General features: G+C 38.3%; 1 protein-coding gene across 1 annotated transcript in view; it reads right to left on the bottom strand.

Moving 5' to 3' along the window:
- Window positions 1-27059, bottom strand: part of LOC145994361 (uncharacterized) — a 389770-nt gene extending 362711 nt beyond the window's left edge. The window contains exon 1 of the mRNA XM_083130476.1: window positions 26849-27059. The gene's annotated coding sequence lies outside the window, so the exon portion shown is untranslated. The remainder of the gene's footprint in view (window positions 1-26848) is intronic.
- Between the last annotated feature and the right edge of the window lie 559 nt (window positions 27060-27618).

Genomic DNA, 27618 nt, shown 5'->3' with positions numbered 1-27618 from the left:
AACTGTGTGAAACCTATAAATCATATGTGTTACATGTCCATTCCAAAAGCTAAACAGAATTCGAAATTTCTATTTGTGTTTTATGATTTCGAATGTTACACTGATATTCCGTACTGCGATAAAGAAAAAACTTTTCTTCATGTTCCGAATCTGATCGTGGTACAAACAGCCTGCCATGCATGTCATAACGAAGAGGATTTAGCAGTTTCGTGTTCTGTCTGTGGTACAAGACAGTTTATATTCTGGGATGATCCTGTAGAAACATTTCTCTCCTATCTCGAACTGCAACATAAGTTTTCCAATATAACTATTTGTGCACACAATGCACGAGGTTATGATTGCACGTTTATATTGAGAAAAATGTTGGAAAAAGGGATGAAACCTCGTATAATCTTGGATGGAACCAAAATCATCAGTATGACGTACCAAAATCTCTACTTTATCGACAGTCTTAATTATGTTCAAACGAATCTTGCAGGGTTTTCAAAACTGTTCGGTCTTCCAGTGCAGAAAGGATATTATCCGCATTTGTGGAACACATACAAAAATCGAAATTACATAGGACCTACACCTCCTCCTTCTGCATACGGATATGAATATATGAAAACAATTGAAGATCAGACAAATTTCATGTCTTGGTATGATACTGAATGCAAAAAAAATATGCCTTTCAACAACAAAACAGAACTACTCCAATATTGTATTAAAGATGTTACTTTGTTAAGACAAGGATGTCTGAAACTGAGACAGAATTTTCTGGATATATGTAAAATAGATATTTTTAGGAATTGTATCACTATAGCATCAGCGTGTTCATTAATTTACAGACATAAATTTATGCCCGCTGACACTATAGGAATAATTCCTAAAGGAGGTTACCATCATGCAGATAAAATGTCAAAATTTGCGTTGAAATGGTTGACCTATGTTGAAGAACAAAATCACATAATACTTCTCCACGGCGGACGTACTCGTGAAAAATATGTTTTAGGAGGACGTTATAAAGTAGATGGATATCACGAGGAGACAAATACAGTGTACGAAGCGCTTGGTTGCTTCTGGCACGGCTGCAGACGATGCATATCAACAAACAGGGATATGTATCCTAAAGATATCACGGAAGATGAAAACACCCAGGAAAATGACGGTCAAACTAATAGTGACATGCTAAACACTGCAGCTTTTAGATACGAAACAACATGTCGTAAACTTGCAGCTTTACGTTCTGAAGGTTACCATGTTGTCACAATGTGGGAATGCGATTTTGATAGAATATTAAAAACTGATCCTGAACTCGATAGACATCTATCTACACACCCTATTGTCTGCTGTATTCCTTTAAATCCAAGAGATGCCTTATATGGCGGAAGAGTTGAAACAGTCAGAACTTATTACAGAATCAAAGAAAATGAGAAATTACAATACAACGATTTTACAAGTTTGTACCCTTATGTGAACAAATATTGTACCTATCCTGTAAGGCATCCTACCATATTTTTAGGAAATTCTATTCCTCCAGTCGATGAAGTTTTAAACATGGAAGGACTTGTTAAATGTACAATTCTACCCCCTACAACCCTTCTCCACCCTGTTTTACCCTCCAAAATAAATGGAAAACTGATGTTTGTATTATGTAAAGAATGTGCTATCACACTAAAATGTGAAGGTATTTGTGAACATTCAGATGAACAGCGTGCACTTTCAGGAACTTGGGTTATCGCAGAAGTACGTAAAGCTTGCAGTTTAGGTTACAGAATGTTGGAGATGTCGGAAGTGTGGAAATATGAAACATCTATGTACAATCCTGTTACACAAACTGGAGGACTGTTTGCTGAGTATGTCAACACATTTTTGAAAATAAAACAGGAAGCTAGTGGGTGGCCTACTTGGTGTCAAAACAGAATGGATAAAGAAAAATACCTACAGGACTACTTTGATAAAGAGGGGATTCTATTGGAGGAAGACAATATTGAGATCAATCCTGGAAAACGTACTTTGGCTAAACTTTGTCTTAATTCTTTATGGGGCAAATTTTGTCAACGAGATAACCTTTCCCAAACATCTATTATCAAGGAGTCGAAAGATTTCCTCGATAAAATGACCGATCCTAATATAATTATCGGAGGAGTTATATTTATCAATCAGGATACTGTTATAGTAAACTGGAAATATGTTGAAGAGGCAATCACCCTGAACAGAAAAGTAAACGTTCCTATTGCAGCTTTTACGACATGTCATGCTCGTTTGAAACTGTATGAACTTCTTGAAAAATTGGATGACAGGGTATGTTATTGTGACACAGATTCGGTAATTTACATAGATAGTCCTGAAATGGAATATCATCCCCGAACAGGTGATAAATTAGGGGATCTCACCGATGAATTAAGTGATTTTGGTCCCGATGCAATTTGTGAAGAGTTTGTCTCAACAGGACCAAAAAGTTACAGTATGAAAATTAAAAAACCTCTTTCTGAACCCCAATATATCTGTAAAGTTAAAGGGATCACTTTAAACACTTGCACATCAAAATTGGTCAACTTTGATACTATGTGTGATATGATGAACAATGAAAAATCTGACGTTACAGTAGAAAATATCTTTAGAATTAGAAGAACAAAACAGTTTCAAGTTATCAGTACAAATGAAAAGAAATTGTTTCAGCCAGTATTAATGAAACGTTTTTTTGACCACCGACATTTATCATTTCCTTTCGGATACCGTACAGATTAGGTTATAAATATGTCTGTAAACCTAATCTGTAATAGGTATTGTAATAGGTTTTAGGTCCAAAGTTCAAATTTTTGTTTCAGTGTATTTTATATTGTATACTTGTATTATATAATCTTGTACAAAATAAATATAAAATGTAGTAATAGTCTGGTAAACCGTCATTTTCTTTCAAGTTCCTGGATACAAACCTGTAAAATTTTTGCTTAATATAAAATGTTTCCTAAACTTATCCATCCTTTTACAATGATGGTTTGTGGAGCATCAGGAAGTGGAAAAACTACTTTTGTAACAAAACTTGTCAATTCTATTTTTTCTTTTGTCGAAAAACCTGTTACAAAAATAGTGTGGTGTTACGATCAGGAAAATAGTATCCCAAAAAATATTGGTGATGTGGAATATCATAAAGGAATTGTTAATTGGCAATCATGGAACGGAAAAACTCCTACCCTTATAGTGCTAGATGATCTTATGATGGTTGCTGAAGGAGAAAAAGTTGCAGACCTTTTTACGAAAGGTAGTCACCACAAAAATATTTCAGTTGTTTTTATAACACAGAATCTTTTTCACCAAGGAAAAAATTGTAGAGATATTTCTTTGAACGTAAAACATTTTGTTATATTTAAAAATCCACGAGATATGAACCAATTTACTGTTTTTGCACGACAGCTTCAACCTCATCGCATGAAGGAACTTGAAAAAGTATATATAGATGCAACAATAGAACCTCACAGTTATTTGTATATTGATCTTTCCCAGTCAACACCGGATCCTTTACGTTATCAAACAGATATTTTTAATATAGATCATTCAACCATATATCTTCCTCAGGAATGCCTGAAACCTCGAGATGAAGAAAACGAGGAAGAGACGTACCAACTTACGTTCTAAACAGAATATTTCTTTTAAAACACATTCACCTTTTTTGCACATATTGAAAAATTCCCCAACAAAAGTTCGTAAAACATTATTGAAAAGTGCTCCAAAAAAAACAATCCGTTTTATCAGTGAATGTTGTCTGAATGTTTTAAAAGGTAATATAAAACTTCGACCGTCTGTAAAACATCGTCTAACACCTTACAAAACTGTTTTACGTAGACTTGTAAAACCTAAAGTAGATATCGAAAAACGAAGAAAAATTCTTGTTCAAAGAGGAGGGTTTCTACCCCTACTTTTAGGATCTCTACTATCTGGTCTTCTCGGAACTCTCATTCCACATTAATAATGACACCTGTTTACAAAACAATGATTGTTCTTTCACCAGAACAATTGACACGTATTCGCGGTTCCGAACAGTCTATAAATCAAAAATTATCTGTTCTGGATAAAAAAATGAACGAAATTTTTAAAATGAAAAATATACCAGATGACCAAAAATGGCGTCTTTATAGAAAAGAATTGGATGAGTATTTATGGTTGAGTCGAAAATCGAAAGAACCATTAGAGATTCCTATTATCCAGGATAATGGTGATTCTAGTATTTCACCAGGATCAACATATTTTCCTCCAAACCTGGTAGAAACATTACCACGTAATACAAGACAGCAGTTAGAAAATATTATTGATGAGTATCAATCTACAGCCCAACGTCTAATCGAAAAAAATCAGGAAAAAACGCTTCCGGAACCGAGATCTTTAAATTTTTCATCGTCATCATCACCAACGGGGGTTCCTGGTCCGTCTCGTAAACGAAAACCTGCGAAAAAAAAGAAGAAAAATGTTGTCTTACGTGTTTCCAGAAAAACTTCACCATTTTTGAGAACACCTGATGCATACAAACTCGTTCCTTTAAGAAAAAGTCGTAGACAGAGAGACCAATCATGGGAGTCCCTAAAGTAAAACATGATAAAATTCTTGCTAGAATATATTACGATCCTCAACACAGAGCCTCATTTTCATCTGTGGATCGTTTATGGAAAGCTGTACGAGATAGGAATATATCTCGTGATACAGTAAAAAATTGGTTAATGCACCAGGAAACATACACTCTTCACAAAAGTGCACGAAAAAGGTTTCCTCGAAACCATTACAATGTATGGAACATAGATATGCTCTGGGAAGCCGATCTTAACGATATGACATCGATACAAAAACATAACGACGGATTTAAATATCTCCTAACAGTGATCGATGTATTTTCAAAATATGCTTATGCATTACCCCTAAAAAATAAAACAAGTAATTCTGTAACCGAAGCTTTCAGAACCATTTTTGAACAAAGCAAAAGAAAACCTGCCACATTACAGACAGATCAAGGAACAGAATTTACGAATTCTGTGTTCCAGAATTTTCTGAAAAATGAACAAGTAGACTTTTCGATCGCAATTAACCACCCTGTAAAAGCAAGTATAGTGGAACGTTTTAACCGAACGTTAAAAGAACGAATGTGGAAATATTTTACAGCAAAACAGACAAGACGTTACATAGATATTTTACCTCAACTTCTTGAAGGTTACAATACTGCGATCCATCGTTCCATAGGAATGGCACCTCAAGATGTAAACGAAACTAATGTTTACACAGTGTGGAAACATCTTAATAGACACAACAACCGTATCTCACACACAATTTCAGATTTGAAAGTTGGGGACATTGTGCGAATTTCTGTTGTTAAAGGACATTTCGAAAAAGGATACGAACAATCGTGGTCACGAGAACTTTTTAAGATTCATTCCGTCGTTCAACGGCAGCCGGTACCTGTTTACATATTGGACGACTTAAATGGTGAACCTGTAAAAGGAACATTTTACAAACAGGAGGTTCAGAAAGTATATTCGAATCCTGACGAAGAGTATAAAATTGATAAAATTTTAAAAACACGAGGTAAAGGTAAAAATTTAGAATACCTTGTTCGTTGGCTGGGTTATCCCTCCAGTTTTGATTCATGGATCAAGGCATCATCGCTAAAACCGATAGCAAACAACTAAACCTCAATATATATCGAAATATATCACCATTTCGAATCAGTGAGTTCTTCTTGTTCAGTCAGAATGGATGATAATTTCTATATCTACCTCCCATCGTCTTCATCAGAAAAATATTTTTCAAACAACACATTAACTCATTTTACTGTAAAATTGGCAAAACGTATCGATCTGTCTCCAGATTTGTGGGAAGTCGGTTTAGCAGAATTATGTCATTCAACTCTTTATGATAACGTTCTGGAAACAGATTCAGGACAACTAACATTTCCTGTTCGAACATATACAAATGTTGACGACTTGATTTCGTCGATCGTAACTTCCCTTCCCGATAATCGAGAAATACGAAAATCTGTGCTTTACAAATTCTGGCATCTTCTGGCTGACCCGCAATGGAGTTCATTCGAGTCATCTGTTTCTACAGATAACACACTATATATTAACGTCAACCGTTTTATTTTCCTGCAACTACTTATACAATAGATGATCTTATTTTTTTCCTGAAAACCAACCCTGCAAATGTAGCTATTCCTACTCATCTTCGATTCTGAACCCGATGCCTCTGTAGACAATACAATAACACCGATAGATTTAACAGACGACTATGCTAAATTTCGATATGATATATTAAAATCTATCTACTCTTCGCACGTAATATCTAATAACGTTGTCGATAAAAATCCTTACATATTTGTATATTCAGATATTGTAAAACAACAGTTGGTCGGTGAAGAAATGATACGTCTTTTACGTCTTACTCGAAAACAATGTTCAGAAGTAGATACCACATGTACGATACCTGTAGCTCATCACACATTCAATCCGATTCACTATGTTTCTCTGGATAAAAGTTCTTTTGAAACAATAGAAATTACTTTGAACGATCAAAAAGGAAACTTTTTACCTTTAAGAAACGGTTCCGTTCCTACTATCGCTGTTTTACATTTTCGTAAAAAAACAAAATCCTTTTAAAAACCGACATAACACTATTTTCTCAGTCTATATTGGTAAACGAATGAGTCATCATGAATTCGCAAGCAGAATATTACACAACCCAAATACATGGAGGAATCGGACCCATTTTTCGTTCTAACAGAATTCAGAAAGGAAGAGGATTAGGTTCTCTTTTTGCTGGACTTTTCAGAATGGTGAAACCTCTTCTCTGGAGTGGTGCAAAAGCTATCGGAAAAGAAGCTTTAAAAACTGGTGCTAATATTGTTACAGATATTGCAACAAGTCAGCAAACCCCGAAAACTATTGTTCGTCAGCGAATACGTGAAGCTGGTCAGAATCTTAAAACTAGAGCACAACAAAAAATCGATTCTCTGACAGGTTCGGGTATAAGAAGAAGAATTGCAAGAAAAAATACGCATTCGGTGTTAAAACGTTCAGGTACCCGTGCTAGAACCTCGAGAATCAAGAAAAAACGTACATCCGTAAAACGTCGAAAAACATCATCGAAATCTAGGAAAACACGTAAAAGAAAAATCAGACAAAATATCAAAGTCAGAGATATTTTTACATCATGATACAGAACAGCACCTGGGTAATTTCACAGTTCGACCTTTTTCAGAAAAAACATACTATTCCGTACAAACCTATTGCTTTCTTCGATAACCAGAATGTAACTTCGTTTCTCGAACCTGTCTATCTTCGCTTACAGCTGAAGATGATTAAACAAGATGGAAGTCGTATGAGAACTCTACCGTCCGATAAAAAATCGATTCTCTGACAGGTTCGGGTATAAGAAGAAGAATTACAAGAAAAAATACTCATTCGATGTTAAAACATTCAGGTACCCGTGTTAGAACCTCGAGGATCAGAAAAATCAAACAGACTATCAAAGTCAAAAATATTTTTACACAATGATGCAGGACAACACGTGTATGATTTCACAGTTCGATCTTTTTCGGAAAAAACCTATTCAACAAAATGTCGAAAAAACCTACACTGTTACCTACAAACCTATTGCATCCATCGATAACCAGAACGTGATACCATTTCTCATACCTGCAACAGCAACATATTTTCTGGATCTTGCATCTGTTTATCTTCGTTTACAGGTGGAGATGGTCAAACAAGATGGGAGTCGTATGAGTGCTTTGCCGACCGATAATGCAACCACAAAAAATTGTGGGGTAGTAAATTATCTCCTCAATACTATATTTTCACAATGTAACGTTGCTATCAACGGTATATCTGTAACAAATGCTGACAACAATTATGCATACAAATCGATTTTTGAGGTACTTCTCAATTACGGTACTGATGCTGCAAATACACATCTTACTAATGCTTTATGGTACCTGGACACGCCTGGAAACCAAGATAAAATCACAACCAATAACGAAGGTTTCACCACCCGAAAAAATTTTTTCCAGTACGTTCCGTCATCAGGAAATCCTATGGAAGTAACAGCCGAAATGGAACTTATGGGAAAACTCCACATAGATTTTTTCAATCAGCCTAAATATCTACTCAATGGTGTGGAAGTACGTATCGAACTTATCAAGTCACGTGATGCTTTTTATATCTGGGGAGATCAAGATTCACCTAGCGTACAAATAAAAATTTTAAAAGCTGCTCTCGAAATAAATCACGTCATTCCTACTCCTAGCACCAGTTTGGCTATAGACAGAGCACTTTCTTACGCTCCTGCACATTATCCGTTCACAAGAAGTATTATCAAGGCATACTCTTACGTTGCAGGAACGCAGCAGATTTCTATCGACAATGCTTTTCAAGGTCCTTTTCCGAATGTTATTCTTTTTACTATGGTATCCACCGCCAGCTTTCTCGGAGACAGTAAAAAAAATCCGTTCGACTTTAGAAGTTTTAACCTATCTTCTTTCCATCTTGTAAAAAATGGAGAGCTCACACCTTCTGAACCTTTACGAATCAGTACAGGAGGAAATAGCGGTTTAGTAACACGTGCCTACCAAACTCTCTTTTCCGGCACAGGTATCCATCACAATAATTATGGACATCAGATAACAAGGAAGATGTTTGAAAACGGATCATTTTTTCTAATTTACGACATTACACCAGATTTTTCAGGAAACGATACACACATCAGTCTACAGGAACAAGGTACCTTAGGAGTAGAAATGCAGTTTTCTCCACAACTGTCGGAAAATGTTACCTGTCTTCTCTATGCTGAATTCGAAGTGGCCTTGGATGTGACAAAAGACAGAGGTGCTATCCTTCACTAATAAACCTAACAATTTTACTCTATAAATTTGGTGTATTCCTGTTTTCTGCCACAGAAACCTACCTGTATCGTAATAGAAAAAGACTATCGTGTTTGTGTACTTTATTATAAACGTATCCGACATGAACACATCACAGATCAGACATATTTTATCTCACAATTGTTCCACCAAAACAATTTTTTGTGGTGTTTACCCGAGAGATCTTCTGCCTCGAACGTTCTCCACCCCTGCTTTGATAATCGCAAACACGGATACTTCCGATTCCGAAGGAACACACTGGGTTGCTTTCTATTTCGACAAAAACAATAAGGCAGAATATTTTGATTCATACGGTTTCCACCCCTATTACCCAGAATTCATAACATTCTTGAACCGTCATTCCTCTATTTGGACTCACAATAATACCCCCTTACAAGGAATATTTGCTACAACTTGCGGACATTACTGTTGTGTATATGCTTATTATAAAGCACATCACGTCACAACCAGGGATTTCATCCGGATATTCCCACCGGGTGTCAGTAAAGATGAATATATTTTACACCGTTTTCGTCAGATCTTCAAATGTTTACCGCATTCAAAGTGTCCTAAAGGAGCACAAGTGTGTCGTTCCATCAAACCAGTTCGGGAGTGTATAAGGTGATTTCTATATAAAATATGTATGATGATTCTGCTCACTCTCAGTATCATCTTGACACCTTTAGTGAAAACATCATGGAACCGGTCAAAAATTCTACAATGGAAAAACATGATCAGCTTCTAGACCGTATTACTCATAAGGATGGTGTTTCTAGATGTAGAAAACGTAGACGTCTGCCCCCTACCAAAATTGAGATTCCTGTTATAAAAACTGAACCGATCGAGAGTGAACCGGATGTGACAAAGGATTGTGATTTCATGAAAATACGTCAAGAAAACAGTTCTTCCCAAAATAAAACCGAATGTTCGGAACTGCACAACATAGATGTCTGTTTGGATCTTTATCTTGCAAATATATACTTTCTGAACACAGAAAAAACCAAATATGTAGCAGTAGGATTCGAAAAACAAACACCTTTCAATCTGGTATGGGAGTTTTCGCAACAAGGAAGATTACCCGTACGAATTAATTCTTCACAGATTAGAGAATTGTGTGTTTTGAAATCTGATGTACTTAATTACATCGAAACAGGTCGACGATTTAATTATCTCGTCACAGGGAATGTTACTGTCAGTGCTGTAAATTTTTTCGGAAAACGTTGCATTTCCATGTATCAACATTCCTCACCGGATGCTTTTATTTTTACACCCCCGGAACTACATTTATTTTTTTGTGAACTTTTCACACCCTTAAGAAAATTAACGAACGAACGTTATCATAAATTACAGCCACATATACAGACTTTTGTGCATTGTATCGAAAAGAATATGTTTTCAGAAAGAAAAGAAGTACCGGAAAACCTGATAAGCCATTTTCACGTTCTCTGGTACAACGAATTGATGATCGAAATATATCTTCAACACAATCTTGGACATTCATTGATATTATAAATAATTTTATTATCCATTATGTATTTTTACTGTAAATGTATATCTTTATATGTATATTATTAAATTGTGAGTAAAACATTTGAAAAAAAGGTTAAACATTTTTTTATTTTTCTCTATTACAGTAGAAATGGTACATATTCCAAACATTTTCAACTGCACAGGTTTTGTTCACATTTTTTGATTCACTATGTTCTCTACATTTCTTTTTCTCTACCGAAAGTTTCACACTCTCCAATTTTGGACACCCAAATTCTTCAATATTATCTACGGTTAACGTACTCATACGTTTTTCTCCGATACATTTTTCCAACCATTTAGTTTTTTCAGTACCTTTAACATACACATTTTCATTTACAAGTACAGAATATAAAAGATCTCCTAACTTCTCATACGGTACCCAACCATTTTCCCAGGAGAGTCCGTGTTTGTTTGCACGGAGCCAATAATTCACACGACGATATTTTTCACTTAACAAATGTAGACCGTATGGAGGTTTTACTAAATAATCAAATGTACATTCAAAAGGAAACTTCAATATTCCGACTTCTTTCCACACAAATTCACCGTCTTTTCCTCGTAAACCTTGAACGTCCAAAAAACATACATCCATTGTTCAACAGGTAAAAACTGTCAATGTATTTTTAATAGATCCACGACATATAGCACACTTATCGAGTTGTGAGGCACAGGATCGACAACTGACAAAATGTCTGCACGGGAGAAACACTATATCGCAAACATTCAAAAAACAGATTTTACAAATCATTACAGAATCTGCATTTTTTTCAATAACTCTTTTTGCAGACTTTTCTCTATTAGCACAATATTTACATTCGACCTTATAATGTAGTAATGCAACACTTTGTATAAAACTACAATGGGGCACTGCTGCCAGATGTCTTATAACAGGACAATCTTCCGGTGTCCAATCACAAAAACCATAAAAACAATATGAACACAGTACTCTATCACCGTGGCCTGAATAGTAACATCCTGCAGTCACTAACTCTTCAGGTGTCTGTTGTAATCCTACAGGCCACTTTTCGTAAGTTTTGTATCGAGAATCGACTGATAGGTAGTTATTACAATGCCCCGAAAATCGGTAGCAGGGGTAACTGAACACTTTCATAAATCAGCCAAAGAAAAACAATCTGATACAATAGGTGATGGGGTTCCAGGTATTGGTGATAACGGTACCGGCACAGTATCTTCTACATCACTATCAAACAGGGCTCTGGAAAAACCAAGACGATTCGAAGATAACACTGGAAAACAGGGGTGTCCTTCTAATTTACGTAGTAGAGAACGGTTGCAGGTAGTACACCACAAAATAGTTTTGTTCACTAACACGGCAAGCCACTCTTTCACTCTTTGTTTTAAAGCTTCAGCAATCTCATCTTCATCCTTCCTCTGAATGAGTTCACACGAACATTTGTGACTGGGAAATCGTGTTCTCTCATCCGTAAACTTTTTTCTTTCCACTATCTCCTTCAACGTCTCGCAGGAATGATGGACTGCTTCTCCCGATCTATTGAACAGGTAACATCCGCACCATGGAGCTTCACGTAGTGCTACGTACATAAACGGGAACTGTTTCAACACTCGCTGTACAGCCTCACGATCGGTATCGATATCGCCGCAGGATTCTATGACTTCCCAAAACTCTTCGTAACTTATCTCGTAGAAATTCAGAGCTTTCTCCGGAAACGTTATGTAATACTCTGCCATTGTGACACACTCTCGTTCTTTTTATACCGTCTACATATATATACCCTTCTTCCTATTACGTCATTTTCCTTAAACATGTCCAATAAATACTTTTTGTACTCTTAAATTAATACAACGATCTTTGAATCAAATGAGTCAGCAACATTTTCCCGGCTTCTCAAAGACAGGTTGTTGACCTCTATACTGAATGCGTCATTAAATTCGAAAACCTAAATCAACCTCTGTACCGAAAAACAAACATAATAAATAAAAAACAACAGTAAAACATTCCCCATCCGTTATCTATACCCTTTTAACCTCTATCTCAAACTCCACACATTTTTGGAACCCTGCCAAATAATAACAATATCTGCTTGTTCACTCGAACATTAACCCGAGCCGGGAATTTCCGGTCACGTGACTTTCACGTGATTTTGGCGGGAAATTCTCAGAATCGACCCGAATCAACAATTTCCTATCACGTGATTTTTACGTGATTCACACAACATTTTCTAAACCTCAACCTCTTATCTATAACCTTTCACCTTTCTCAGACAACATTTTAATCATCATTCAACTGACTCAGTAATTTCCTGTTGAAATCAAACTCGGGAATTTCCCGTTCCGGGGTCAAAAAACTCTTCAACCAATCAAAACTCAAAACACCTATGACGTCATCATCTCCTCATCCAAACAACCAATCAAATCTCTCACCCATATCTCAAACCCCGCCCATTTCTGGCCTCCATCCAAAAATAAACAATGCTTGCTTGTCCACAGCCCTTTATCATCAATTGATCTTTCATCGATCTTTTCCAATCAATTGATTTATCGGACTATATCCGGGAACATAACTACTAATATCGTAAGGCAAACGCGAAAGTGATGATGCGCTCGTGTACTTTTCTTAGTCTAACTTAACCTAAAGCAAGGAGTTGGCAACCTTGCTTTAGGTTTGCCTTATGTAGTTCCAGTGCATAAAGCCAACCTACTGGGGTCTTGCCATAGCCTTTTACGATGGGGGTTTCTAGAAAAAAAAATTGGGTGTTGGCCTTCCCCCCGTTTGGCTTATAGGACCACCAAACTTGGTATAAATCGACAAGGGGTGGTATCTAGCAATATATTTTACTATTTTTTATTTATCTCTAACTGCTCTCGAGATATGGCCCACTGACGAAATTTCGAGGGTGGGCCATATTGATCATAGCGCGCTCGAACTTGGTATGGGTATTCTCTACTATCATAAAATGCTTCCTTGAAGTCAAAATCGCAGTCCATTTTGCTCTATCTCTTACTGTTTTCGAGATATTAAGTTTTTTTTATTGAGGAAACCTAGAGGTGGGGGGGCAAATTTGGTTCTATGACGACCTATACCAATTTTGGTAGAGGAAGACAGAGGACACCGAGACGATGTTAACGCAAGAAACACCACGTCACTGCGACCATCCGTTCGAAAGTTACGAAGTGTAGAGAAAATGGAAATTTTTAGAAGTTGACTCCTTGCAGTTCCCTTGACTTAGGACCACCAAACTTGGTATACGTAATCTACATTACCTAAATCGACAAGGGGTACCTGAAAATTTTCGGAGGAGGACAGTGGGCGCCATCTGTTAGTAAACAAAGGAACTATCACAAGCTGGGTGGCGCCGTCAGCACCATCTATGAGGAAACAAAGAAAACTAGGTGTTTTGGTAGGTATAAAAGGACAAATAGGATCTTACCTGGTATGTTGATTGTGTTTTAGGGAATATTGTAAGTGGTATTGTCTTATATTAGAGCGCTCTTTTGATAATTAACTTATAACTGCACACAGGCTGCCGTAATTAACATAAAATATCCGGCCCCTGTTTCTTCTAGCTTGTGCAATGTCAGTTTGGGTAGGATCATAGGGCGAAATGTGATTCTCCTATGATAATATCTGGCTGACTAGCATATGCGATTACGAAGGACATGGCTGCGCATATGACTTCTAGGATCAAGCCTATGAAATTGGGGTCCTAGTAAGTTGAAGCAAATGGATATTTTGCAAAAATTTTCCTTAACATTTTTTTTATTTCAGACATTAGATGGATTTTTACAAATATATTAATAACAGTTTTTTGGTTCAACTTTCTGTCGAGTATAAAATAAAATAACCATGCCTATGAACTTGTTTGGATTCAAAAAGCAGACTGTCATGGAAGCACCGAGTCAGGCTGCAACGCCAAGTTTCGACCTGTTGCCGTCCATGCTATCCAAACTAAGTGGCTTGTTGATTATTCACCTGAACAGCATTTGGACGAAATACGACGAGGACGTTGGCAAAACATTTTACGTCTTCAACAATAATTTAAATTTCTACAAGTTTCCAATCAGCGGTAAACTTAAGCTAACTGTCAATCCAGAGAATGTAGGTGAAGTCAAGGTTTCTTTCGGCAAGAATATTTATCGCCTCAAGCACGATAGGATGAACAATGTCACCATGTACGATGTATCTGCGACGATTACTTGCACGTGGAGTTGTTGGGCGATTACAACAAACTCATCCCGCTTTTTGTGGAGCTTCAAATAACCTATCCTATAATAAATAAATAACCATAGTAGCAGTAATGCCTAACGACATTTTCGGTCACACGAAACACGACGACCACGGCGACGAGCTTCTCATGCTCGACGTCAGGGTCAAGAAGCTGAGAAGCGACCTGCAGGCTCTGCAGTCCACGCTCAACTCCAGCCTCCAGTCCGAGATAGCCAGCCTGCAGTCTCAGTGCCTGGACCCTGTACTCAAGATCGATGCAGAACTCAAATCGCTGTTGCAAAAATACACTGACTTGGCGTCGATAGACAACCTCGAGAACCTGGCGCTGAGCGTAAGCAAGCTCCAAACGAACTTCTGAAGCTGCAGCAAACGCAGACCTCCGACGTGGAACAGCTGAAGCAACACTTGCAGGACCAAACTTCCACCATACAAACCGAGCTGCAAACCATCATCCACAGCATCAAAACACAAGATGACTACGATCGCGTCAATGCAGCATTGCTAAATTGCGCGAACAGTTTCAATCTTTCAAAATCCCTACGTTGGAAAGTATCAAGGCAGAGCTTCAAACGGATGCTTTGCACGCAGCCATCACCGATGCTCAAACTAAACTACAAACGCTGAAAGACTTCATCAACAATCTACCTTCGTCCAGCGAACTGAATGCTATTGCACGCAGCGTTGCCAACATCAAGCTCCAGCTCGAGACCTACGAGGACTTTGGGAAACTGCAAGATACCATAGCTCACATCGAGGATGCACTTGCCGTCATTAAAAATGATCTAGCGAATGTTCACAAGGCACTTGAATCCAAACTGCCAGGTATTAGGGACACTTTGGCCAGTGTTCAACAACAAATTACCAAGCTGGAAAATCTAAACACCGAATCAGAGTTGTCGCATTTTCATCACTTGATTGACGACATACAGACTAAGCTGAAAACACTTCAAAAATCCAATCCCACCCAGGACGACATAACACAACTGCAGGAAGGTATAAGCGCGGCTGCGAATGCATCGGAGTTGGATGCTGTGAAGAAAGCTCTGGAATTGCTTCAGAACACGGTGTCCACCCTGCCTACTTCGCAGGAACTGAAAAGCGTGAAGAGGACCCTGAACCGAATACTGAAATCGGACGACATTAAAAACATCCAAACCGAAATTGCAACGCTTCGGGATGCTGTTGCCACCTTGCTTACCATCCAGAACGTCGGCGAGCTACATGCCTTGTTTGCAGAAATTAGAACCCAGGTCCACGACCTTGCAGCTCAAAACTCCAAGTTGACACTTGTGGAGAGCCTGCAGCAAATTATCGCCAACGTAAAAGAGCAAATTGGTAGCATAGAAGCAGGCCAGGAATCTGCCATAGCTAATTTCAGTACCCAGCTACGCGAGTTAAACGAAAATTCAAGAGACTTGTTGTCGACGTGAAGATCAAGCCCGATTACGACACTGTTGTTGGTGCTATCGAGGAACACCTGGAATCGGTGAACGGTAGATTGGAGGATGTGGAGAGCGAGGTTCGAACCAACGTAAACACCCTGAACGCCAGCATCGACAATCTTAAGTCCACTATTGTTTTAGAACTGTACAGCATTCCGAACAGAGAGTTTACCTCCCCCTTCAATCCGAAGGCCAAACTTTACATGCTGACCCCTGCCAAAGCCTATCACCAGTTTTTCATCGCTGGTACACTCCAGTTTGTCAAGGTTTCATACTGGTCTTTGCCTCACGCAACCCACTACCTAACCATGACCGTAACGAACATTGGGGACGAGCCTAAAATAAGAGGAGTGGAGTTGGTTGATTTCACCCACCCCGAAAGTCGCGAGACTGCCTATGCCGAAGATGCCACTCAAATTATCGACATAGAAATAGGTGATAAGCTGTACATAGAAAACCCGGCATTGTCTGCGGCCAGAAATCCCATCCAAGCTATATTCTTATTTTCACGCAATGTCTAGGTAGGCTATTGTGAACGAGCTGCACAAAGCTGCACAGCGAAACTACAAACGACTGGCGGTAGTGACCAAAGGCATAGACGACTTGTGGCAGGCTGACCTTGTGGAAATGAGCAGTGGCAACTTAAAAAATTACATAAAATCAACAAGGGATACAAGTATCTTCTCACCGTCATAGACACATTTTCAAAATTTGCGTGGGCTTTACCCCTCAAAACAAAAACAGGAATCTGTGTAGTGGAAGCATTCAAATCTATTATCAATGAAAGTAGCAGGCGACCTCGATTTCTTCAAACAGACAACGGAAAATAATTCTACAACTCTGTTGTTCGGCAATTCATTCAAAAACAAAATATCCAACATTACTCAACCTATAGTCACATCAAAGTCAGCATAGTGGAACGTTTCAACCGAACTCTCAAAACACGCATGTGGAAGCAATTCACGCTTCAGGGAAACTACAAGTGGGTCAAAATTCTACCGGAACTTGTAAGGGATTATAATCACAGTGTGCATCGCACGATACGCATGAAACGTAGCTGGATGGTTGAGAAGGGTCGTACCCGGTCGACATGTGTTGGTTGTTGGCGCGAGCGTACCGTTGTGACACCTGGACCATGCCACCCCGAACAAGCTTTTCCTCAAAAAGCATCATGTCCACATTGGAAATAAGCTCGAGCTTGATTTTTGTTAGAAGAAGCATGGCCGACCATGCCAGCCCGGGGAGACCGTAGAAGTATGCAGGGTCCAGCTTGTAGATTTGCATTGCATTTGCGCGAAACGCTTGAAAGACGTCTGCGAGGAGTGTTACATCCAGTTTTAAGTAGGCATCATGGTATTCTCCAAAATTTCGACAACCCAGCTTGAGCCACACGGACTGAGCATGCTGATATTCTTCATCGCTGATGCCCGAACCTCGCAGCCGGCTGTGAAACTTAGCCTGGGGAGGCAACGACTCCTCCTCGAACTTGGAAGGGTCGCTAACATACTCGTAGGGCTAGACCCCCTTACACCTGAAGAGACTAGCATCCAATTTCAGGAATTTGGCTAGGTAATAATTAGTTGATTGTTGTTGAGCATCCGAGCAAGAGCATCGAGGCCTGCCTGGAGAAACCTCAGGGAATCGAGAAACCGAAGTTCTATGCCTTGCACCCATTTAGAGATGGCAATGTAGCGCTCCTCATTTTGTGCAACAATATTAATGCGTGCATCGTCGTATCCGAGATGCCTGATAAGGTGGTGAAAATCGTACCCGTAGCCGTTATGGAAGAATACGGGGACGAAGCGCGGGTCCTTAGCCTTCAGGTTGCACCCGTTACACCAAGAATCAATATAGCTTCCGGTGAAGTGATCGTGGTGTCGAACTTACTTTTTTTCCTACTATCAATAAATTTTTCGTTACAAACTGAACAGTGTGTAGCCTCTTCGTGTTTACGCTTTTCTTCGGGAGTTAAGTCTCGCATTGCTATAGGATCTAACAATACTTCTCGTATCTCGTTCACTTCTACAATCATCCTCTCCAGAAAATGTTTGGCTGCATCGGGACCGTGATATACATATGGCTCAGGGACAATTATTTGATTTCGTCGCACCACAACATAGGCAAAACTGGAGACCTTGTGAATTTGACAAGGCGTGGTAGAAGAAACTTCTGGGTTGGGTTTACAGGTGGACAGCGGTTCAAGGAAGGCCTCTAAATCTGCAATAATAATAGCAGGGTGCTCTCACATAGCACTATGCGCCCGAAATTGCTCCACAGTACCAGGCTCGGGTAAGACTGCAACCCCAGGCCTGTTGTCGTTACAATAGCGCATGTGGCGCGCAAGCTTCTGGGCAACAATATCGAGACCTTGAATGTGTTGGTAATCTTGTGGTTTTTGATTATCGAACGTGGACAAGCACCTGCGACAGACTTCTATACAACCATTATGCTTCCTTTTTTGATCTGAGACTAACCGTGAGAGGGAGCGAATAAGCATGTAATGATGGCAAGTCTCGTTCTTGATAAGTAACAAATTAATTTCTTGTACAGCTTCACCTTCCATGTTGCTCACTCGAATAGGGTATACAATATTTGTGTTCTTAGTAAGGCCATAAACATTGATAGCTAGTTGCAGGTTTAGTAAATTGTGTACACGGGTCTCGAATTTGTTTATGTCCGACAACTGAACTGGGTAGGTAATCCCAGCCATCGCATTTTCTAATTTTGATTCGTAGGGTGTGTAGTGGGTAACACGATGCGGTTGATCTTTCCGGTGGATACGATGCAGCGCTGCCATCACCGACCAAAGAAAACATTTTGAATCGCTATTCTGGATGTTTAGAACAGCCTTCTTGACTGCAATTATTGCCGGCAGTGGAACATAACTAGACACAGACAGTGGAACAAACTTGTTAAGACTCAATTTAAGTTTATGGGGAGTACCACACAACGAACCACCCGAGCCTTCAGCCTGATGTTCTTCCTGTTTGGCAACCATCTCCTCCAAGAATTTGTCGTAGATACTCTCGAGGTTGGCAACATCTGCCAAGTGCAATATTTTTGCCTTGGTATTATGGTGAAAGCTGTATTTCCCATCAGATGGTTTTTCGTATTAGCATCCCAGCGATGCATAAAATTTAGTAGAGTTTAAAGCCAGTAAATCACTTAAGATAGAAATTATCTTGGGTCGCAAACTCTCTAGGAAGCTACGTACATCGCATAAGCTATCTGAGGTAAAATCAAAATCCTCTAATATATGATCAAAAGCAAACCGGCTTGCTTTTGTTGCCGACTTGACGCGTTTGGCAGATGGTAATATGTTAAAAAAATCTGCTTCAGCCTTCCTTTTGACCGAGGTCGATGGTTGCAGCACAGGGTCTCCAGTACTTTTGCAATTTAGCATATGCTTTATGACATGTGCAATTGTAAAGTGTTTGTTACACTTAGGACACAATTCGGTTGCTGTTAAATGCTTGCTAGGCACACAGGTACGACTATGTCGTGCATAATTAGCACTGGAAATATTTTTTTTGCATGTAATACAAATCTTCGTAGGACACATTTTTTAGGGGGGTGTTTATTTATATATGTAGATATGATGATGTTTGATTTTTTAGATGTTGAATCCACACGTACTGTTGTACAATTAGGTACAAAATGTTGTACAATTAGGTATAAAGTGCAGTACAATTAGGTACAGAGTATTGTACAATTAGGTACTGAGTGTTGCACAAATAGATACCCTAAAAAAAGCACTACAAGAAAAAATAACTACTCTTCAATCAGTCTCGCAAAAACTTAACTACACCGCACTGTGTATACAATTTTTAAAAATCAAACAGAAAATATCACCATGTAAGGCAAATCTACGAGGAACACTGCGACAGGACGTCCGTACTCTTCAAGCTGCTCTCGCAGACTGTGACTGACTGCTCTGCCCCCCCTTATATAACCTCGGTTTATTTATGACGTATTTTTCCTCCAATCAGAAGAGACTACGTTAAGTATGACGTATTTTCCCACCAATCAGAAGAGACCACGTTAGATATGAGTCATCATATTACGTCATAATTTGTTGCGCAATCAGAAGATATGAGTCATCACATTACGTATTTTTTAACTAATCAGAAAACACAATATCAAAAGCATTCGCCTCTAGCTCAGGCTAATTACTGCTTATATATTTACAACTTGCAACGCCTCAGATTAATATGTAATGACTGATATATACAAGTACATAAATTCTGTTATTATTTAATGTCCGAAATAAAAAATGTCAAGGAAAATTTTTGCAAAATATCCCGCCATTTGCTTCAACTTACTAGGACCCCAATTTCATAGGCTTGATCCTAGAAGTCACATGCGCAGCCATGTATCCTTCGTAATCGCATATGCTAGTCAGCCAGATATTGTCATAGGAGAATCACATTTCGCCCTATGATCCTACCCAAACTGACATTGCACAAGCTAGAAGAAACAGGGGCCGGATATTTTATGTTAATTACGGCAGCCTGTGTGCAGTTATAAGTTAACTATCAAACGAGCGCTCTAATATAAGACTATACCACTTACAATATTCCCTAACACACAATCAACATACCAGGTAAGATCCTATTTGTCCTTTTATACCCACCAAAACACCTAGTTTTTTGTTTCCTCATAGATGGTGCTGACGGCGCCACCCAGCTCGTGATAGTTCCTTTGTTTACTAACAGATGGCGCCCACTGTCCTTTTCTGAAAATTTTCAATAAAAAAACTTAAAATGTCAAATATCTCGAAAACGGTAAGAGATAGAGCAAAACAGACCGCGATTTTGACTTCAAGGAAACATTTTTAAATAGTAGAGAATACCCATACCAAGTTTGAGCGCGCTATGATCAATATGGCTCACCCCCGAAATTTCGTCAGTGGGCCATATCTCGAGAGCTGTTAGAGATAAATAAAAAAATAGTAAAATATATTGCTAGATACCACCCCTTGTCGATTTATACCAAGTTTGGTGGTCCTATAAGCCAAACGGAGGGAAGGGCCAACACCCATTTTTTTTTCTAGAAACCCCCATCGTAAAAGGCTATGGCAAGAGCCCAGTAGGTTGGCTTTATGCACTGGAACTACATAAGGCAAACCTAAAGCAAGGTTGCCAACTCCTTGCTTTAGGTTAAGTTAGACTAAGAAAAGTACACGAGCGCATCATCGCTTTCGCGTTTGCCTTACGATATTTTTCCGTTAAGGTTGCAAAAAACGCATCACTTTCTGTTGCAGAACTCCCTTTTTATCCCTACTATTATAGTATATTACGGTACTTGTAAAGAGTCGTAGAGTATATTAAATTCCATTATAAATAACGAATTTGTCAATTGTTTTACCTATCCTTCAAACTTGGACCTCTCACGAGTCGATCTGTGACCATCTCGAACAGGATCGAACGATGGGGCAACCCAACATATGTCAAAAACTCATCATAGTTTTAATATTCAATAGAGAAGTACTTGTGAATCACAAGAAATCTAAGAAAATATCAAATACATGGCATCGCAAATAATCACAGAAGCATCACAAATCCTTCATTTCATGTATTATGGATGCTAATAGTACGTTACACAATGTTTCCGGTCACATATCAGTAGCGGCTTCTGCCTATTCGCACATTCGCACGTGCACACTCAAATAATTCTGAACTGCAATTAATTTTTATTATACTTATTCACTGGACACTATCTCCTTCGAAACATCAAACGTTCCCACACCAAATCGTCCCATCGGCTTCGTTTTACCAGCGCCTGCCGCTGAGATACGTTCGCTCTAAACAGAAGTCGCCGTGTGCTCGATTGTCGCAAAAAAAGAGAAGGGACTCGCTCTTCTAGCTTGCAGTGTTATGGGCTAAACTCGCACTGCTAGTGTTGTATTCCAAATGTTCCAGTGTTGCAGTCCCGTTCCATTCGAGATCGTGTAGTTGAGTAGACATGCATCATCGTAAATGGAGGGATTCTTTTTTAAAAAAGTGAATTTCTATAGTATCTTCGCCCACACTGTTCCGATCAAGGCAGGGAGCAGTTGCAAGATAGATGGGAGGGAAGGAGGGGAGCAAATGAAAGCGAAACGTGTGCCCTCAAGAATGTCTTGCATTGCCTTTGCTTATTAGTAGTGCAGCTTGGCCAAAATAAACTGTTCTTGTGGCGCTGTATTCGAATTTTCTACCCGCGCAGGGGGAACATGGATCAGTCAGCTGTTACCATTGTGTGGCAAAATTGTTGCAATATCAAAAGCTTGTTCCTGTTTCATTGCAAAGTGAGCACGATGAAAGGGAAAACTGTACATAGCGAAAGCAGAGACGTAATATTTAACGCTGTTGGATATATTGAGGGAAGTTAGCAAAGAGCGCAGCGAATGCAGTAATAAGACAGATAGGCCGGAAGGGAAAGAAAAATTCTGAAGTACGAAGCAGGGCAGTGTGGACTGAGTGAGTACTGTCATTTTCTTTAATATGTTTTATTTAATCTCTTGATTTCGCTTGAGTTTCTTGGTTTGGTAAGTCGGTCATTAGAAATAAACAATTGCTAGATAGATGACAACTGATTTTCTGCATGTCGTCGTTGGACCGGCTACCTTGTTTGTAGGAATGGCACAAGATAATTTTTTTATCAGGACTAGGTGAAATTTTGGCACCCCTACTTTCTACCCTGATCTACGTACTTTCCACCTTCCTCCAATATAAATCATAGCCGTGTTACATATTTACAGTTTTAATGACGAAAAATAATAGCCTAATTTTAAAAATACTTTAATGCTGTTAAAGAACATGTTTATTGTAGGTATGTGCTTATTTAATTCCTACATAATGACATCAAAACAATAATAATATCTTAGCTTAAATTGCTAAATTATTTTGCAATCTACTTATTAAGTTATTCAGCAGTAGCTTCAATCAATTCTTGTCAACAATAAATCCAACTCTTTTTAAAATTAATAGCCACGCACCCGGTGGAGGCACATAGTAGATCGGATTCTTCCTTAAACTGTAGGTCGTCTCTATTTCCTTTTCTGTGCATAAAGTGGACTAAAAAATAAACTCACGCTTAGGATTTGGCTCTAATCAAGGACGATGTCCCCGTTTGGCGCCCCAGGGCGCTCGGCCCTGCTTATTAGATGTATGAAATAATTCTTCCTCTTGTTGTTCACTATTATCACCGGAAAGAGGGAGAAAGTTTTTTTTTAAATATTTTGTCAGGATATTGAATGTTGAATTATCTATACCCAATAACATCGCTCTTCTAGTGATCGACGGAAAATTCACCGACATATTTAATAAATATTTTTTTTTATATTTTATGGAAAAAAATCTCCAATAGCCTCTTTTTCAGTAAAAGGTACTCATAACTTGGGTTGCCAAAATATTTAGAAACATTGTGTATGCAAAAACGGGATCGAGTATTTGTAAGGGTGATAAAACATTTCTTCTGGAAGCGAGGCTCAAGTGCATACCCATAATGTCAGACCACGAGCCACTGCTGTCAAATATTATTATTAATAATCATCTTAATATGGTTACAATTAAGTCATGCATTAATTGATAATTAAGTGGTGCAATGTTTCGTTTCTATAATATTAATACAAATAATAGCTTTATTCTCCATATATAAAGTTCTCGAGCTCGTTCAAGGCTCACTTCTATTGTGATGAGATGAAAAATTAGAAGTTTGTCATGTAAAAGTAACAAACAAACAAGTATCTATTAATTTTAAAGCATATTGCGATTTGAAGGGAGATACGAGTGACTTCACTCTCCGTCTTGAACCATCAAACCTCTGGTTGTAAATCATACATCTCAACCAGGGATCATTATTTCCAACCCACTGGATATGTAAACTATATTATGAAATATATCATACTTATAGCCGCTCAAGTGCAGTTCAATTAAGTTTACAGCCCCATAGCTACATACACACATTTCGTTACTCAATTTATGGTAACTGTGTACATTGGCGCCAAGTAATATGGGCTCGTGTTGATCGAGCCCAATCAAAAATTTAGGGCGTTATTGTTATAGTTATCATAATGCAGCGTGTATCATAACGGAGTAAACAACCATAGGTTTGAGCAGACTCTCTGATTAGGGTGGACAAAAGCCTAGATGAAAGTTCAGTTGGGATATAAAAACCTCATTTTATCTCACTGTTTTAGTTTCATTGCATTGATGTGTATATGCATATACATACATACCTGTACATATATATATATATATATATACACACACACATACATACTATAACGTAGCAACACACAGGCACCATAACGAATAAATAAATTGTGTTTGAAATGTGCCGCTCTCCTTTTCCTCGAAACAACTGTGTTCATGCACTTAACACAACACAGTTTGGCAGCAAGAATTTTAAGTACTTAGTAGATATATCTCATCTCTCTGGTAATGTACAATGCATTACAGGAGATAAGAAAGTTAAGAGCAAAGCGAGCAAGAAAACATTTAGACACAAATTTTTGCAAACTCTAAACAATATTGATTTAATATGGCTCAAAAAAATACACCGGGCGCCATGGCATCCTCTTTTACAATTTTTGAAATTTAGATCGTTCGGCGCCCAGGGCCAACTTCCGCTGCCCTCTAGCTACGGCTCTGAACTTGACAAGACTGTAAAAAAAAATCAGACAGTGCGAGCGAAGCGAGCAAGAAAATTTTACGAATTTCTTTTTTTTTTTTAATAACATATTATATCGAGGGGTGAACCCCTGTAGGTGCTTTTGACAGTTTGGAAGAAATAATGCAAGAAAGACGCGAAAACTAATTCCATTTTCAGTATGCTACTCTTAGATTTTAATAGTGTTTCTCTCTTTTACCTCAATGTTTGCCCCCTAGAATTAATTTCCGTCCAAGGTTGGGGGCGGGCAAAGTCTATATATACATCTAGAAGAATACATTTCACACATATGATTTTATTTCAGTCATAGTAATTTACATTAATGTGAAAATTTCAAATTCAAGTGGTGTCTTTTGAGGGGGAATTAATGATGAAAGAGGGCAATTGCCCCCCCCCCCCATCCTCCCGTGTGCACGCCTACGTAAACAACGTACAGGTTTATTAATTAAGAAATCTCTGTATAATATGAGAAAATCTTAAATTTTTATTTTCATGCTCAAGGCATTTGTAAACACGGTCATTGTGGCACTTGTGTAGTTTTAGTAATATGGCCACTTTCGGAGATGTAGAAACATCAGGTTGTGCCTTAAAGTACTCATACCTTACACCTCTAGATTTGGGGCTTTGTGAAAGACAAAGTCTATGTGACGCCTATGCTACAGAATGTGCGAAAGCTAAAGGAGAGAATATGAAACGCCCTTCATTTGGTGGGCGAAGAGATCTTGGGAAAATTGTGGCATGAACTACATTTTCGATGGGATATGTGTCGCATAACTGTTGGAAGCCACGTTGAACATTTGTAGACATTTGTATCCATCGGTAGTCATTTGTAGACATTAATAGAAATTTGAAGTGTGACTTGTTGATACACAAGAAATATCATTGTCGTTGTCGTTGTCTTAAAGTTTAAGATGCATTGTTGGTGAGAATTAATATCAATTAATATCATAATACATGAAATGAAGAATTTGTGATCTTTCTGTAACTTTTCTATTGAATTATTGAATATTAAAACTATGAAGTTGTTTTTGACATATGTTGGGTTGCTCCATCTTTCAAACCTGTTTGAGATAGTCACTGATCCACACGTCAGAGGTACAAGTTTGAAGGACTGGTAAACCATTTGAAAAATTAGTTATTTGCTAACCACTCGGCCACAGGGTCCGGCTATAATGGAATTTGCTATCCTTTACGATGTTTTACAAGTACCGAAAATACTATAATTGTGTATGCAAAATCGAAATCCTTCAAGTCCAAAACACATTTCCACCAAACCCAAAGATTATGTGAATTCAATCGAAATTTTATCAATATCTAAAGCTGAAAATGAGCACGGGTTCAGTATCCTAGACACTAACCTGTACATTGCAGAAAATCAATTTCGGTGACACTCCATTGTTGTTGTTTTTTTCCATGATGTACGAGCTCCAATTACTATATTAAATCTTAGTTTAGAAAGTTATTTAAAGACAAGAATGTTTATCGAGGGTCATTTTAAGGGGTTTGAACTAACTACTTCGGGTTTTCCCGCCTCTTTCACTTTTTTCCTGAGAATTTCGGGTACACTATAGCCCTTTCAACCCCAGCCCCTCTGCGTACGCCAGTGTTTCGGGGGCGAAACACATATAACAGTAGCCTATATCAAAACCCGATAGCCTCCATGACCAAATTGAACTATGAAGGAGTGGTAGTGTCGTCGCCTTGTAATTAAGGGGTCTTGGGTTCGATACCCGGTGGAGGCACATAGTGGTTCGGATCGTACTTGAAACTGCAGGTCCAGTCCCGATTACTGTGCATAAAGTGGATTTAATACACCAATTCAAGCAATTGAACTATGAAAATCTCTTGGTGCATGCGCCATCCCCTTGTTAAATTAAGGGTAGAAGAGATGTCATGCCATGCATATACAGACAGAGAAATCTCACCTGAAACTTAATTCATTCAAACTGAGAGAAAAATAATATATTTGGTTTTTAAATCAGAAATCAATACAATGAGCTACTGCAGTAAAAATACATCAAAATGCATGATCATACAGCATCAGAAAGCTATAATTATCTAATGGTTGTTTCATTGTATACACGTTTACATCTAGTAATTGACATGAACATCAGTAGTGGTTACATATTTACATACCTTGGCTTGTAGCACTGTAATTATTGGTGCAGCCTTGAAAATCCTGGTGTGAATCTATCGGTAACAATGTGAGTATCGAAAAATTATTTGAAGGCTTGGAAGTCCCTAAGAACAACGGGAAATTCACTTCTTCTGACTGACAGTTTCCACCAGAGAGTATAAAGAGGGAGTATAAGGTGGAGAAGGGGAGATGTATTTCAGACGCACAGTGTTCTCTTGTATCCTAATGCAAATTTGCAAGTCGGGCGGCTTATCACTTGGCAAGCGGTCAAAATAAAGACAGAGGTCATCTGATGTGGTTGCGTCTGTGCATCCTGATTTCGCTCTTAAACAACTAACGTCTTATACAGTGGCGCAGGAACGTTTTTTAATTGGGGGGTTCAAAATTCAACCTCCCCCACACACATTAGACACACGCACACACACACCACACATATACATACATATATAGGGGTGGAAAATTCCTTTTTATAACAGCACACATTAATTTTATGTTTCTTTAATAGATATGTTGGAGTGATAATTTTTATTCATTTACAATTTATGGTTATTTTAAAAACTGTTTTAGAAACTGGTAAGAATTCCGAATTGTATGGAACTCTATACTTCGTTATTGGTTCATTTGGAATTTCATGGAACGGAAAATAAGAAGTCTGAAACAAGTATTCGTTTTAGTGTAGGATGCAATTTGAAAGGGAGTTTGGGAGATATCCTAACTCTCTGTATTGAACCATCTCAACATTTGGTCATCAATTACATATCTTAACCAG

Source organism: Lepisma saccharinum, chromosome 10 (genome assembly GCF_977018435.1).
Source record: "Lepisma saccharinum chromosome 10, izLepSacc3.1, whole genome shotgun sequence".
In the NCBI taxonomy this organism is placed as follows: domain Eukaryota; kingdom Metazoa; phylum Arthropoda; class Insecta; order Zygentoma; family Lepismatidae; genus Lepisma; species Lepisma saccharinum.
This window is presented reverse-complemented; position numbering and strand designations above follow the sequence as displayed.